The sequence below is a fragment of the Meriones unguiculatus genome, chromosome 14, assembly GCF_030254825.1.
Source record: "Meriones unguiculatus strain TT.TT164.6M chromosome 14, Bangor_MerUng_6.1, whole genome shotgun sequence".
Taxonomy (NCBI): domain Eukaryota; kingdom Metazoa; phylum Chordata; class Mammalia; order Rodentia; family Muridae; genus Meriones; species Meriones unguiculatus.
In genome coordinates, this window is record NC_083361.1 from 50,305,017 (window position 1) to 50,321,014 (window position 15,998).

The 15,998-nt window shown below is 40.0% G+C and overlaps 1 long non-coding RNA gene across 2 annotated transcripts in view; it reads right to left on the reverse strand.

Moving 5' to 3' along the window:
- LOC132647210 (uncharacterized) overlaps positions 1–15,998 on the reverse strand; it is a 253,174-nt gene that overhangs the window by 132,839 nt on the left and 104,337 nt on the right. The gene's annotated exons all lie outside the window — the stretch shown is intronic.

The following is a 15,998-nucleotide window of genomic DNA, read 5'->3' on the forward strand; positions in this document are numbered from 1 at the left end:
AACCCTATTAACTTCTCATAGAAGTGATGTAACCCATACTAACAAACTGACCCAGCACATAAAATCACATCAGTGTTAAACACATCCTCTTCCACTGAGGTCAGCTAGAGTAACATGATCCATATCAGGCCACAGAATGCATGTCAGAGATTACATCCTCCCTAATTACTAGGGCTCCCATGAAGACCAAGTTGACCATTAGCTACATATGAACAGTGGACCTGGGTCCAGTCCATATATGCTCTTTGGTTGTTGCTCAGTCTCTGTAAGCCACCAGCATCCTCAGTTAATTTCTTCAGTTGCTCTTCTTGTGGAGCTCTTGTAACCTCTGGGTTACCCTATCCTTTCCCCAACTATTCCACAATACTATTTGGGCTGTGCCTACTTCTTGACTGTGTGTCTCTGCATATGTTTCGATATGCTGTTGTGTTGAGCCTTTCAGCAGACAGTTATATTGACCTACTTTTGGTTGCCTGGCAAGTTAGTTTCTGTGAATATTAGAGGTGAAACTTTACACTTTTAAGGGTAACCACTGATAACTGTCATTGTCATAAAGATTCTCACAGTGGCTGTATGGGTGCTGAGATAATATCTTTCTTTTCATTTAATCATTATACATCCCTATCACAGGCCTCTCCCTTCTCTTCTACTGGTTCCACCACCCTACCCTATTTTCTCTTTCCCTGCTTCCCTTCTCCTTAGAGGGTGTTGCTTCACACCCTAACAAACTGCTTCAGAACATCAAGTCACATCAGGACTAAGCATATCTGATTCCACTGATGCCCACAAAAGGAGACCAGAAAAGGTAAACTGACCTACATAAGGCAACAGTCCCTTTCACAGACAGCTACCACTCTAATAGCTAGGGAACTCTCATGAAAACCAAACTGCTCATCAGCTACATATGTGTAGGGGACCTATGTCATGTCCTTGCATGTTTTTTGGTTGGTGATCAGTCTCTGTGAGCCAGGCCCTTGATTAATTTCTTCTGATGGTGTTCTTATGGAGTTCTTGACTCCTCTGTTTTGCTCTATACTTCCTCCCACTAATCCATCAAAATCCCTGAGCTTGTTCTTTTTTGTTTTTATTTATTTATTTTTTTAATTTTATTTTTTTCTTATCAGTTTACATTTTATTAACTCTGTATCCCAGCTGTATCCCGCTCCCTCATTCCCTCCCAATCCCACCCTCCCTCTCTCATCTCCACTGTGCCCCTTTCCAAGTCCACTGATGGAGGGGACCTCCTCCTCATTCATCTGATCCTGTTTTACCTGAGCTCTTTCTAATGTTTGGCTGTGTGTCTCAGCATCTGTTTCAATCTGCTGTTGTGTGGAGACTCTCAGAAAATAGTCATGCTAATCTCTAGTCTGCAAGCATAACAGCATACCATTAATAGTGTTGGTGACTGTCTCTCTTAGATGGCATGGATCTCAAGTTGGGGCAATCATTGCTTTGCCTGCCTTCAATCTCTGCTCCATCTTTATCCCTGAACATATTTTGAGCAGAATACTTTTTGGTGAGAAGAGTTTTTTTTTTTTTTTTTTTTTTTTTTTTTTTTTTTTTTTTTTTTTGGTGTGTGTGTGTGTGTGGTGTACCCTCCTTCCATGGAAGGTCCTGCCTAACTCTAAGAAGTGTCCGTTTTATTCTCCATATCCCTGCTCCTAGAAGTTTCAGTTACCCTCATATCCTCTGAAAAGTATATCATTGCTTGGGGCTTTAGCTTGTCTCAGATGTCTCTACATCTGTTTAGTGAATGTCACAGTGTATTCTTATTACAGAAAAAAAATAAAGAAATATTTATATTTTGCAAGGAATGATATTAATACTTGCCCAATCTGAACACAGCCAGGTGTGAGTATTTTATGTATAGTTGCACAAACATCCACCAGATTATATCAATAATATACAGTTGCAATCGGTCAATTCAGAAAAGCATATATAGCATACACTCGTACACCCATATATGCCATTAATGGATATATGGATATATGGATATATATCTACATAAATATAGTTATACAACACAGAACTGATTGGGTGAGACTGAATATTAATAAAAAGATAATGGTCCATCACTACAAAACCCCTGTGAAAAGAGACACAGAAAATTACTCTGTAAATTTTATTCTTTGTAAATATATACTACAATTTTGAAACCATCAGTAGATAGGGGATTCATTTCCCAAAGAGCCTCCAATTTCTCCTTAACTCACTGAAAGTAATGTCTAATAAGGAAGAGCTAACAAACTACACCAACAATTATTTGCGAAATCTCAAAATAAGGAATACCAAGTGTGGAAACTTGCACATCAGAGACACTTATTGGCAACAGGAGAGCCTTGTTGCCAGATAAGTTAGGGGCTGTGAATCTTACTGCAGACACTTTTCAGAGTCTGTACTGATGACCTCTGGACATTCTCGAATTGACATATGAATTCTCATAATGGATGGTCTGAGACTGAGATAGTATCATCTTATCCCTAGTTCCTTTCAGAAACTGAAACCTGAAGTCAGGTATTTTCCTTGCACAAGACACAGCACAACATGACTGAGAGAGAGATGGCATATCATAAGGATGAAGACCTAAATTCAGATATGATCACAGTCCCTGTAAAGGAATTAGGAAAAGGTAACTCAGAGCTGGTTGGTTCCTAATCAAACAATAACTCTGTATTATTTTCTATTGGCTAATTCACTTGTCATTTTTGGTAGAAGATTTCCTTCTCTTTGGCCTCAAACAGAAAGTCTTTGTTCATACACAGATCCAAATAAGAACGGAAATATAACCAGGGACTTGACTCGACTCTCACTGCAGAGAAATGTATTTGTTCTCTTTTTATCTAACTGAAGGAGTGTGTACATTCAAATAGAGAATGCAATGTAAGCCAATCAGGAGATAGATTGGTTATGAAAATCTAGGCATGGAAAGCAAAGTCTGCTGTGACCTTGGAGAAATCTATCAGACCTGCTGATTTGTCTACCTCTCCTGCCTCTCTGGATTTTCCAGCAGAAGCAATGAAAACAAAAGTGGATAGTAGAAATAATTGTTATTACCATGGAATATGTCTACAATGGACTTCCTCTTAAAATACTCAGTTATCATAGAACAATGAAGATGTATCTTGAAGGAATATTTATAATAGTTCTCTAATAACAACAAATCCTACTATGTGTAAAAGATTTTGTGCATATTTTTACAAAAGTCCAACAGATTATATGAAACCTATACAGTTTCACAGGGTTTATGGTTTGCAGTGCAGCTCAGTCAAAGCAGTTTAATTGAATGTATATATATATCATACCATATAGAAATGATTGGGAAATATGAATGCTAATAAAATATAATGTCCAATCAGCAGAAATCCACTACGAATAAGAAACAAATAAAATCACTGTGTAAGTTTTTTTTTCATAAATTTATAATACATAACTGACATTTTCAATACACAATGCATTGATTTCTCAAAAAGAAAGGCTCCAGTCTCTGTTGAACTAACCAAAACGAATTTCTGAAAAGGGTACACAAATTCTAAGGACTGTTATTTGCAAAACCTCAAGAACAAGGTAAAGCAAGAATAGAGTGTTAAATATCGGAGACACTTAATGCCTACAGGATGATAGCTTCCAGAGCCAGAAAGGGGCTTGGTTTCAGGGTAAATTAGGGTCTCTGTATACTACAGATGAAACTTTTCAGGGCCACTAAGGGTTACAGTTAAGAACTGCTCATGCCATAAGAGTTATAACAGTAGTTTATTGATTTCAGAGCTTAGTTTGATTGTGTCCAGCCATCCACTCCTTTTGGATGTGTCTTCTTCCTTTTTCCCTAGGGCTTTCCAGGGAGCCGTTAAGTGGCTTGTATGAGATATTTCCAATTTCTTTTTTTTCCTTTTTATTATTATCATTTATTACAATTTATTGAATTTGTATCCCGGCTATGGCCCCCCTCCCTCATCTACTCTCAATCCCACTCTTCCTCCCTATTTTCCCCCTGTGTCCCCCACCTCCATTCCACTCATAGGAGAGGTCCTCCTTTCTTTCCATCTGACCCTAGCATATCAGGTATCATCAGGACTGGTTGGTTGCATTGTCTTCCTCTGTGGACTGGCAAGGTTCCACCCACCAGGGGGAGGTGATCAGAAAGGCTGCCACTGAGTTTATGACAGAGAAAGTCCCTGCTCCCCTTACTAGAGGCCCTACTTAAAGACAGTTTATGGGCTACACCTGAGCCAGGATTTTAGGTCCTCTCCATGCATTGCCTTGGTTGGGGTATCAGTCCCTTCAAGGCCCTGCGGGCTCAGTTTTTATGGCTCTGTTGGTCTCCTTTTGGAACACCTGTCACCTCCAGATCTTTCTGTCCCTCCATTATTTCATATGATTCCCTGCACTCTGCCCAAAATTTGGCTATGAGTCTCAACATCTGCTTCAATACCTCAATCAATAGAGTCTTCCAGAGGCCATCTGTGGTAGGCTCCTGTCCTGTTCCCTGTGTTTGCCTGCTTCTGACATCTATTGTGTTTGTCTTTCTGAGTGAGGATTGATCATCTTCTCTAGGTCTTTATTATTGTTTAGCTTCTTTATTAGTATAGATTTTATTATGTTTATCCCATATTACATGGCTAATATCCACTTATGAATGAGTATATACCATGTGTGCTTTCTGATTCTGGGATACCTCACTCAGTATGATCCTTTCCAGTTCCCACCATTTGCCTGCAAATTTCATGATTTTTTTAAATAGCTGAGTAGAATTCCATTGTGTAAATGTACCACAAGTTATGTATCCATTCCTCTCTTGAGGGACATCTAGTTTGTTTCCACCTTCTGGCTATCATAAATAGAGCTGCTATGAACATGGTTGAGCAAATGTCCTTGTTGTACACTTTAGCATCTTTAGATATATGCCCAGGAGTGGTATAGCTGGATCTTGAGGCAGCAATGTTCCTAATTGTCTGAGAAAGAGCCAGATTGATTTCCAAAGTGGTTGTACAAGTTTACATTCCCACCAGCAATGGAGTAGGGTTCCCCTTTCTCCACATCCTCTCCAGCATGTGTTGTCACTTGAGTTTTTGATTTTAGGCCTTCTGATGGGTGTAAGGTGAAATCTCAGGGTTGTTTTGATTTGCACCTCCCTGATGACTAAGGATGTTGAACATTTCTCCAAGTCTTCATTTGCCATTCAATATTCCCCTGTTGAGAATTCTCTGTTTAGCTCTGTACCCCATTTTCTAATTGGTTTGCAAAGGCATTTAGAGTTATGAACTCTCCTCTTAGAACTGCTTTCAGTGTGTCCCATAAGTTTGGGTATGTTGTGCCTTCATCTTCATTGAATTCTAGGACGTCTTTAATTTCTTTATTTCTTTACTGACCCAGATGTCATTGAGTTAGAAAGTTGTCCACTTTCCATATCTGTGTAGGCTTTTTGCTATTTCTGTTATTGTTGAGGTACAGCTTCAGTCCACAGTGGTCTGATTGGATACAAGGCATTATTTTAATCTTCCTGTATTTGATGAGGCTTGCTTTGTGACCAACTATATGGTCTCTTTTGCTGAAGTTTCCATGAGGTGCTGAGGAGAAGGTAAATTTGTGTGTGTGTGTGTGTGTGTGTGTGTGTGTGTGTGTTTGGATGAAAGGTTCTGTTAGGCCTGTTAGGTCCATTTGATTAACAACATCTGTTAGAGTCATTGATTCTTCATTTAATTTGTTTTGTTGACCTGTCTTTTGTTGAGAGTTGGGTGTTGAAATCTCCTACTATAAGTGTGTGAGGATCAATGTGTGATTTAAGTTTTATTAATGTTTCTTTTACAAACGTGGGTACCCTTATATTTGGGGCATAGATGTTTAGAATTGTGATGTCTTCTTGGTGGAATTTTCCTTCGATGAGTATGAAGTTACCTTCCCCTTCTCTTTTGATTAATTTTGGAACAGGGGCTCTCTATGACATGAACTTAGTGGCTGGCTCTTTGATACCACACCTAAGGGCAGGAAGCCTTACTGGGCCACAGAGCAAGATCATGCACCCAGTCCTGATGAGACCTGATAGGCTAGGTTCAGATGGAAGGGGAGGTGGATCTCCCCTTTTAGCAGAATGGTGGAGGATCAAGAGCAGAGGGAAGGGAGGATGGTACTGGGGCTGGGATGCAATTGAGTAAATTGTAATAAGGAAATAAATAAATTAAAAAAGAATTATTACAGTAAATAGCCTGAGGTTGAAAAAGTATCATCACATCCCTAGTCTGTCAGAAATTGAAGCCTGACTTCGTTGTTATCTTCCTTGCAGAAGACAGAGCACTACATGATTGAGAATGGGATGACACATCTTAGCACTGAACCCTTTGATTCACATAGGTACATGGTCTATGTACAGGAATCAGGAGATGGTGACTCAGAGCTGGGGGACTCCTAATCAAACAATTAATATCTTTACTAATTCCCATTCCTCTGTCTCTTGTTACTTTCAGTAGCAGATTTCTTTCCCTTTAGTACTAAAATGTCTGGCTTTGCTTATACCATGGTCAAGACAAGACCTGTAATATTGTCAAGACCCTGACTGGATAAATCCCTCACTACAAAGAAATTTATTTACTCTCCTTGCATCTGATTGATGAAATGTGTGCATTCAAGCCAAGAATGGAATGAGACCCAATCATGAGGGAGTACTCATATTTAGGCATGAAATGCAAAGCCTCTTGTAACCTTGGAAATCTCCTTCAGAGCCACTGATTCATCTACCTCTCCTTCTTCTCTGGAATCTTCAGTGAAATAAAAAAACAGATGATACCAAAAATTGTAGTTACCTTGGTATCTGACTACAATGAAGAAAAGACAAAACCTGTCAGTGGGACCTGGTGGCTGATCATTCAGCTTGGGCCTAGATCTGGTGACCTAAAAGCAAGTCTCTATGTTGTCTGAGACTGTCAGATTGTAAAACTGACCTTACATGTATAGTGGGCTGCTGAATCTTTCAGATCTGCTAAGTCACTTTCCCTAAGTGCAATGATTGTGTGCTTAGATTACAGCATGATCTTGTTTGTGTATGTCTATTTGAGTGCCCTAAAATTGACGCTTGGAGTGTTAATTAAAAGACTTTTTCTGGCCTTACTCTTAATATACTGAATTTATGTCCTGAATGTAAAGTTTCTTCATAATACAAAAAATGAGTTATTTATTTTTGCTAGGAATGTTTATAATAGTTGCCTAATAGTGAAGAGCTTAAGATAGCCTGAATATAACTCCATTTTGAAATAAAGATTTTGACTGGGAACTGAATTCAGGTACCAGGAAATATCACAGAATGTACACCTGGCAGAAAACAAAGTTAACTCTCCTAGCAACAGCCTCCCGGAAATATAACAGAATAAATGCTTCATAGAAAATAGAGACAAACTCCCTGGCAATAATCAATGGGAATCGGTTGAGAATCGGGTGGGAAAATTCTCCCCAATGTTTCAGATATAGTTTAGAAAAATAGCCATTGTGATTATATGCCTTAGCCATTGTGATTGTGTGCCTCAGAAAAGGTCACCCTGCCCTGTTAAACTTCACCCAATTCTGTACCGCCCAGGCTTGTGTCTCCCTGCTTGCTGCCATGGAAACCCCCGGCTCACAGATTTTCCCTTTAAAAATCCTGTTCACTCAGAGCTCGGGGTCCCAGTTCTCTACTGCTGCACCAGTGAGATTTGGGTCCCGAGTTGGAGTGCTCTCATAATAAAGCTCTCTTGCAATTGCATCGAGTCGTCTCCTGGTGGTCTCTGAGGGTCCCGTGAACCTGGCATAACAATAGAAACAAACTCTAGTTTCTATGAAAGATTTTATGCTTAATTGCAAAAGTCCACCAGACAATATCAATCCTATACAGTTGCACTGCACTAACAGTTGCAGTGAGCAATTCAGGCAAAGCTGATTTTTTGCATGTACTTCTTTGACATATCACATAACACTGATTGAGTGAGACAGAATTCTAAAAAAATATATAATGGCCCGTCACCTGAAATCCACTATGGCAAAGAGACAACATTACTTTTTAATTTTTTCTCTGTAAATATATAATATGACCTGACGGCATCAATCAATAAGGTATCAAATTCTCAAAAATACTCCAGTGTTTCTTGACCTCACAGAAAGTAATTTCTGATTAAGAAGACCACACAAACTATAATAACTATTATTTAGTAATGCTCAATAACAATGTAAAACTAAGGACTGAGAGTGGAACATCACTGAAACTTCATGGAAACAGGATGACACCTTCAAGGTTCAGAGAATGATGTGGTTGCAGGATAAGTTAGGGTCTGTATACATTACAGCTGAAACTTATCAGGACTTTTGAGGTTAATATTAGAGAACTGTCATTGCTATAAAGATTCTCACAGTGCATGGTCAAGGCAAAGATACTATCAGCACTTCCCTAACCTGTGTCAGAAACAGAAGCATGACATCAAGTTTCTGCCTTGCAGAAGAAACAGCACTACACAACTGAGACAGGAACGGCACATCTTCGAGATGAAGACTTAGCTTCAGATAGCATCTGGTTTCTGTACAGGAATCAGGAGTTGGTGACTCAGAGCTGCGAGGCTCCTAATTAAGCAGTAACTGTCTTTGCTCCTTTCCGCGGGCTCTGTCTCCTGTTACTTTCAGTAGCAGATTTCCTTCTCTTTTCACCAACCAGTCGGGCTTTGATTAAATCCAGGTTCAGATAAGACCTGGAATTTAGCCAAAGCCTGACTGTTCAAATTCCTCCTTGCAGTGAAATTTATTTGCTCTCCGTTCATCTGATTGGTGGAAAATATGCATTCAAATAAGAGAATGGAATGAGAGCCAATCAGGAATGGGATCTCATCTGTAGGCATGGAAACAAAGCCTGCTGTAATTTTGGATATCTCCGTCAGAGCTGCTGATTCACCTAGCTCTCCCTCCTTCCTGAGTTCTGAAGTATAAGCAGTGAAATTAAAAGAGGATGGCAGGAAATACTGTCGTTACTTGGAATCTGTCAACAATGAACAACAAAACCAGTCTGTGGGACCTGAGGGCTGATCCGATAGCTCATAATTTTTGCCTCATTCTTGGCCAACTAAAAGAGAGCCTTTACAATGTGTGAGCTTTGCAAATTCAAAATCTGAATTTACAAGGTTGTTAATTCATTAATATCTGCCTTAGTCCATTTTGCTAATATGCAAAGATTCTATGTTTGTTTTACAGTAACATCTTGTATATTCATGTTTACTAGAACAATTTCATGTGTTTGTATTTTAAATATATCATTCTGACTCTATTCTGAATATTCTCACATTTTTCTTATTTATTTATTTATTTATTCATTTATTTATTTATTATAAAACCCTATCACAGAGCCCTGCCTTGTCTGCTTCTGGTCCCACCATTTCACCATGTTTACCTTTACCTCCTTTCACTTCTCCTCAGAAAAAGGGTTGAACCTTACCCTACCAAATCAACCCAGAACATAAACTCACAGCAGGACTCAGTAATTCTCTTCTATAGACAAAGAGGCTTGCTAGAGTAAAGTGTTCCAAATCAGTCCACAGAAGCCATGTCAGAGATTGACACTTCTCTAATTGCTAGGACTCTCATGAAGACCAAGCTGACCATTAGCTACATATGTGTAGGAGATCTGGGTCTGGTCCATAGATGTTCTTTGATTGGTGTACAGTCTCTGTGAGCCATCACGATCCATGATTAATATCTTCCATTGGTCTTGTGCAGTTCTATGTTCCCCTATTTTCTCCCCAACTCTTCCAGTAGAATACTTGAGCCCTGCCTAATGCTTGTCTCTATATATGCTTTGATATGCTGCTGTGTCCAGCCTCTCTGAGGACAGTTATGCTAATCTCCTGTCTGCAAGAATAGCAGAGTATCATTAATATAGTCATATGTTGGCTCTGTCAGATGGGGTTAGTCTCAAGTTGGTCCAGCCATTGTTTGGCCTTTCTTTCAGTCTCTTGTCAGTATTCATCCCTTTATACCTTGTAGGCAGGGTAAATTTTAAGGCTGAAAGTTTTGGGAGTGTGTTGCTGTCCTTCTTCTTCCAATTCCAGAAGTCCTATCTGGTTTTAAGAGGAGGCCTCTTCAGTATTCATATCTGCTTCTCCTGAGTATCTCAGTTAGAGTTTAAATCATATTCTCCTAGGAGCCTACCCTTTCCTGGGTCTCCAGCTTGTCCCAGAGACGCACCTCTGTGCCCAGAATGGCTTACCAAATGTCACAGCTCTTGATAGTAGACAAAAATTTAAATAGTATTTATTTTTGCAAAGAATATTTATAATATATAAATATATAAAATATAAATAAATAAACTTGCCTAATATAATTAAACCAGGTTTGTATGGACAGTTTCATGTTGGTTGCAAAAATTTTCCAGATTATATCAATCATATACAGTTGCAGTCATCTTATAATTTCTGAAAGCAACTCAGCTGAACAGTTTAAGTGCATATATATATATCGAAGACATACCACACAGAACTGACTGAGACAGAATAGTTATAAAAGATAACGGTCTCTCACTAGAATAACAAAGAGCCAGTGAAATGTACTGTGTTTTTTTCTGGGTGAATATATAATATAAATTGACATAATCAAGATTTTTAATATCCCCAAAATGCTCCAGTGTTCCCTGACCTCAAAGAAAGGAATGCTTGAATACTAAGAGCAGGCAAACTACAAGAACTGTTATTTAAGAAAGTTCAAGAACAATGTAAAACCCAGAATTGAGACTTGAACATTAGAGACACTTAATGGCAACTGGTTCGTTGCTTCAAGATCTAGTGTGAGCCTTGGTTGCAGCATAAGTTGGGTTGTGCTAATATTACAGCTAAAAATTATGAGAGCTATTAAGGGTGACCAGTGAGAACTGCCATTGCCATATGATTCTCACAGTGGGTGGTCTGAGGATGAGAGAGTATCAGCACATCCCTAGCCTCTGTCAAAATCTGAAGTCTGAGGTCCAGTGTTTTCCTTACAGAAGACACAGCACTACAACACTGAGATAGGAATGGCACACCTTAGAGAGGAATCTTTAGCATTAGATCAGATCCCAGTTCCTACACAGGAATCAAGAGGTGGCGATTCAGAGCTGGAAGGCTCTGCATCAAACAATAACCATCTTTGATATTCTCTATTGCTCTGTTTCTTGTTACTTACAGTAGCATATTTCCTCCTCTTTAGAACCACATAGTCATGCTTTGGTTATATCTAGGTCCAGCTAAGACCTAGAATCTATTCAGAAGTCTGACTGATGAATCATGCGAGGAGGGTGGACCCAAGATGATGAAAAGTGAGCACAGTTTCTGAGTTGCAGAGGAGCTGAACCACCTGAATTGCTGAGTGGAAGGACTATTGAAGCCAGGGAAACGACGGTGAGGCTTTCTAAAAGAGAAGGAACATCGCACGAGGTGAGAACTTTGGTTTCTGGTCACCCGTTGACTGGTTTGGGGAAGGAGAGAAATGATCCTTTGATCTCCCAGTATTCCCCTTTTTCGGGCCTCCCTCATTCTCTGCACAGCCAGCTCACTGAGATTCTCAGCTCAGAGCTCACTGCCTGGGAACAGCAGTGGCAGAGGCGAAGCTCCTGGCCCCTCAGCCACAACTGCCAGCCATACCTGCCTTGGAGTCCCAGATCTGCAGCGCCATCCTCCCAGTGTCTTAGGTCTGTGAGTGGCCATACCAACTCAGCAGAGCCTCTCAGCCACTGACTGTATGGCCTATCCAAACCCTCAGTGACAGATAATACACTATACACCCAACAAAGTCCAGCAGACACACCAAACAAGCTAGGCACACCAGGTGCCAGGCCTCCCAGGCCTGTTGAGCACAGTGGAGGGCTCCCAGGACTTCGCAGAATGCATCTGGACTGGTGTCCCAGTCTCCAGCTGCAGCTAGACTTTCTAACCTGGCTGCTACAGCAGCACGGAGCTGGAAGAGCATGCTAGTCCTCCTGTATATGACTAAGCAGGGCCAAACCATAGAGTAGAGAGCCCGGATACACAGATCCTTGCTGATGTGACCTGCTTGAGAGTGAGTGTGCCCTTGAGTGTCTACAGAGCTCCAGATCCAGGATCCTTCTAAACTAGAAGCCAGGCATCGGATCCCTCCTACCCATATACCCACTGTGGGAAACAGAGGGACTCTTGGGACATTGAAGCCCCTGATCTGTTGGTCCAACTGTGGAGTTAAGGTGGGTAACACTGGGAGCTCAGACAGAGCCAAATACCAAGGGACTGTAGACCACTGAGGTATTCAGGGAATTTGCCTAAGGAAATTACACAGTGACTATCACCAGCATCTGCTACATCTACAGCGCATGCACAAGTAACCCCTTAGATGCCTGCAAGGCAGAGATTCTCCTCCATACTCAAGGGTTCAACATTCCCTATCACTCTGTCCCTCAAGGCACACTTCTCCACACATTTCCATACATAGAGGCACGCTCGCATTTGCCCTTCTGCACCCACGGACTTGCCTTCCACAGGTATAGCTAAAGCACCAAAGTGCACGCTGAGGCCACAGGACCTCTCTCAGCTTCCTGAAGAATTCTCCAGATGCTGGAGAGAGACAGTACCAGTCTGAACTGCAGAATCCAGGAACAATCAGGGAAGGTTGCAGATAAGCCAATGGCCAGGGGTCAGCGAAAGAACACATCCAACATAAATCAGGACATCATGGCTTCACCAGCAACCTCCAAAACTGAGGGATACTCCAATTCATCTGAAGCACAGGAAAATTACTTTAAAGCTATGCTTACCCAATTATTTGAGGCTCATAAAGAGGAAACAAACAAATCTCTTAGAGCAATAGCCAGACAAATTCACACAGTTAAAGAGGAAATGAACAAATCTATCAAAGATTTGGCCAATCAAGTGGAGGCAAAGAAAGAGGAGATGAAATCGTGCCCTGCAGGAAAAAATAATAATTAGCTCTCCATGGCTCTGATTGATGGAGTGTGTGCATTCAAATAAAGAATGGAATGAGTCTAATCAGGAGAGTCATCTTATATCTAGGCATGAAAAGCAAAGCCTGTTATATTCTTGGAGATATCGATAGGAAGTACTAATTCATCAACCTCTCACTCCTCCCTGTGTTCTGCAGCAGAAGTGAAATCAAAATTGGACGGCCTGAAAAATAGTAGGTACCTTGGAATATGTCTATAATGGCCTTATTCTTAATATACTCAGTTTTCATACTGAATGCCAGAGTGCCTTAGAGACACAACAACCAAAAACTTAAGAGGTATTTATTTCTGCAAGGAATGTTTACAATACTTTCCTAATGTCAAGAAAGCCCAGTTTGTATGAGAAATTTTATGCATAATTGTGCAAAAGTCAAATAAATCATATTAAACATATAGAGAATGATGTCATAATACAAATATAACTATGGTATGTTTTGCAAGTAATGTTTATAATAGTTGCCTAATCACAACTAATTATTGTTTGTTTAGAAGACTTTATGCATAGTTGTTTTCTATTAATAATGCATCAATTTATTCAAAGCAATTTATTTTCAAAAATTTAAGTTACAGCAGTCAGAAAAAAGAAAGAAACACATAATCAGTACTGACTGTTCTTGTGTTTAACACTGTAGTGAAAGAAAGGGCACATAAACTTCATTTTCTGCTATTTGCAAAACCTCAAGAACAATATTGAATCAAGGATAGAGTGTTAAACATCAGAGACACTTAAAGGCCACAGGATAAGAGATTCCAGGGCAAGAGATAGCCTTGATTGTCAGGTAAATTAGGGTCTGGGAATGTTACAGTTGAAACTTTTTATATCCCTTAAAGTTTATAGCAGAGAAATGCTGTTAGCATAAAAATTTTCATACTAGATTGCCTGAGGTTTCAAAAGTATCATCACATCACTAGCCTCAGTCAGGAATTGAAGCCTGACAGGAAGTATCTTCCTTGCAGAAGACACACCACTACATGACTGAGATCGGATGGCACATCTTAGAACTGAAGCCTTAGTTTCAGGTAGGTTCACAGTCCCTGTACAGAAATTTGGAGATGGTATCTCTGAGCAGGAAGGCTCCTAATCAAACAATTATTGTTTCTGCTACTTTTCTTTGGCTCTGTCTCTTGTCATGTTTGGAAGCAGATTTCCTTCTCTTTAGGACCAAACAGTCTGGCTTTGGTTATATCCAGGTCCACTTCAGACCTGGAATATAGCCAGAAGCCTGACTAGCCAAAACCGTCCCTGCACAGAATTTATTTCCTCTCCTTGCTTCTGATTGATGGAAAGTGTGCATTCAAATCAAGAATGGAATGAGAGCCAATCAGAGAGAGATCTCATGTTTAGGCATATAAAGCAAAGCCTGCGGTAACCTTGGAGATATCCATTAGAGTTGCTGATTCATCTACCTCCCCCTCCTCCCTGGGTTCTGCAGCAGAAACAGTGAAATCGAAAGCAGGTGAAAGAAAAATTGCAGTTACGAAGGAATCTGTCTACAATGAACAACAGAAAAACAAGTCAATGGGACCTGGGGACTTATCGTGTAGCTGGTTGCTTGGGTCTAGATCCTGATGATTTAAAAGTGAGTGTATATGCTGTGTGAGATTTTCAGATTGTAAAACTGACCTTACATGTATAACGAGCTGCTGAATCTTTAATATCTGCTTGAGTCATTTTCCCTGATTACAATGACTGTATGCTTGTATTATAGCATGACTTAGTATTGTTTTGTCCATTAGAGTGCCCTAAAAGAGATGCTTGGATTGTTATTTGAAAGTCATCTTTCTTACCTTACTTTTAATATACTCAATTTAAATACTGAATGTTAAAGTGTCTTCATAATACAAAAAATTAAGAATTATTTATTTTTGCCAGGAATGTTTATAATAGCTGCCTAATTGCAAGAAAGCCTGGCTTGTATGAAAGATTTTATGCTTAGTTTAACAATGTCCACCAGATTATATCAATTATATACAGTTTCACTGGGCTAACAAATGCAGTGAACAACAAGCCTAAGCCGATTAATTGCTTCAATATCTATGACATACCACGTAGAACTGATTGGGTGAGACAGAATGGCCAGTCAATAAAAATCCACTATGAGAAAGAGACTTTACTCGGTATTTTTTTCCATGTAAATATATAATATAAGCTGACATCATCAATAGATAATGTATTGATTTGTCAAAAATGTCCCAGTGTCCGCTGACCTCCCAGAAAGAAAAGTATGACTAGGAAGACCACAGAAGCCACAAGAACTATCATTTCAGAATGCTCAATAACAATGTAAAACCAAGCATCGAACGTTGAACATCACAGACACTTAATGTCAATAGATTGATAGCTTCAATGTCCAGAGAGAGCCTTGGTTCCAGGGTAAGTTAGTGTCTGTAAATATTACAGCTGAAACTTATCAGAGCCTTTGGGGCTGATATCAGAGAATTGTCATTGCTATAAGAATTCTCATACGGCATGATCCTAGACTGAGATAATATCAGCACACCCCTAGCCTCTGTCAGAAACTGAATCCTGAAGTCAGTAACTATCTTGCAGAAGACACAGCACTACATGACTGAGAGAGGGATGGCACATCTAAGAGATGAAGCCTTAGCTTCAGATAGCATTATATTTCCATGCAGCAATCAGGAGATGGTCACACATAGCTGAAAGGCTCCTAATCAAACGTAACTATCTTTGTCCCTTTCTACTGTCTCTGTCTCTTGTTATTTTCAGTAGCAGATTTCCTTCATCCTATCACCAGTCGGGCTTTGATTAAATCCAGGCCCAGATAAGACCTGGAATTTAACCAAATCCCGGCTGTTCAAATTCCTCACTGCACTGAAATTTATTTGCTGTTCTTGCATCTGATTGGTGGGGTGTGTGCATTCAAATAAGATAATTGAATGAGAGCCAACCAGGAGAGGGATCTCATGTGTAGGCATGGAAACAAACTCTGCTGTAACCTTGCAAGGCTGCTAATTCATGGAGCTCTCCCTCCTTCTTGGATTATGCAGCACAAGCAGTGAAATCAAAAGGGAA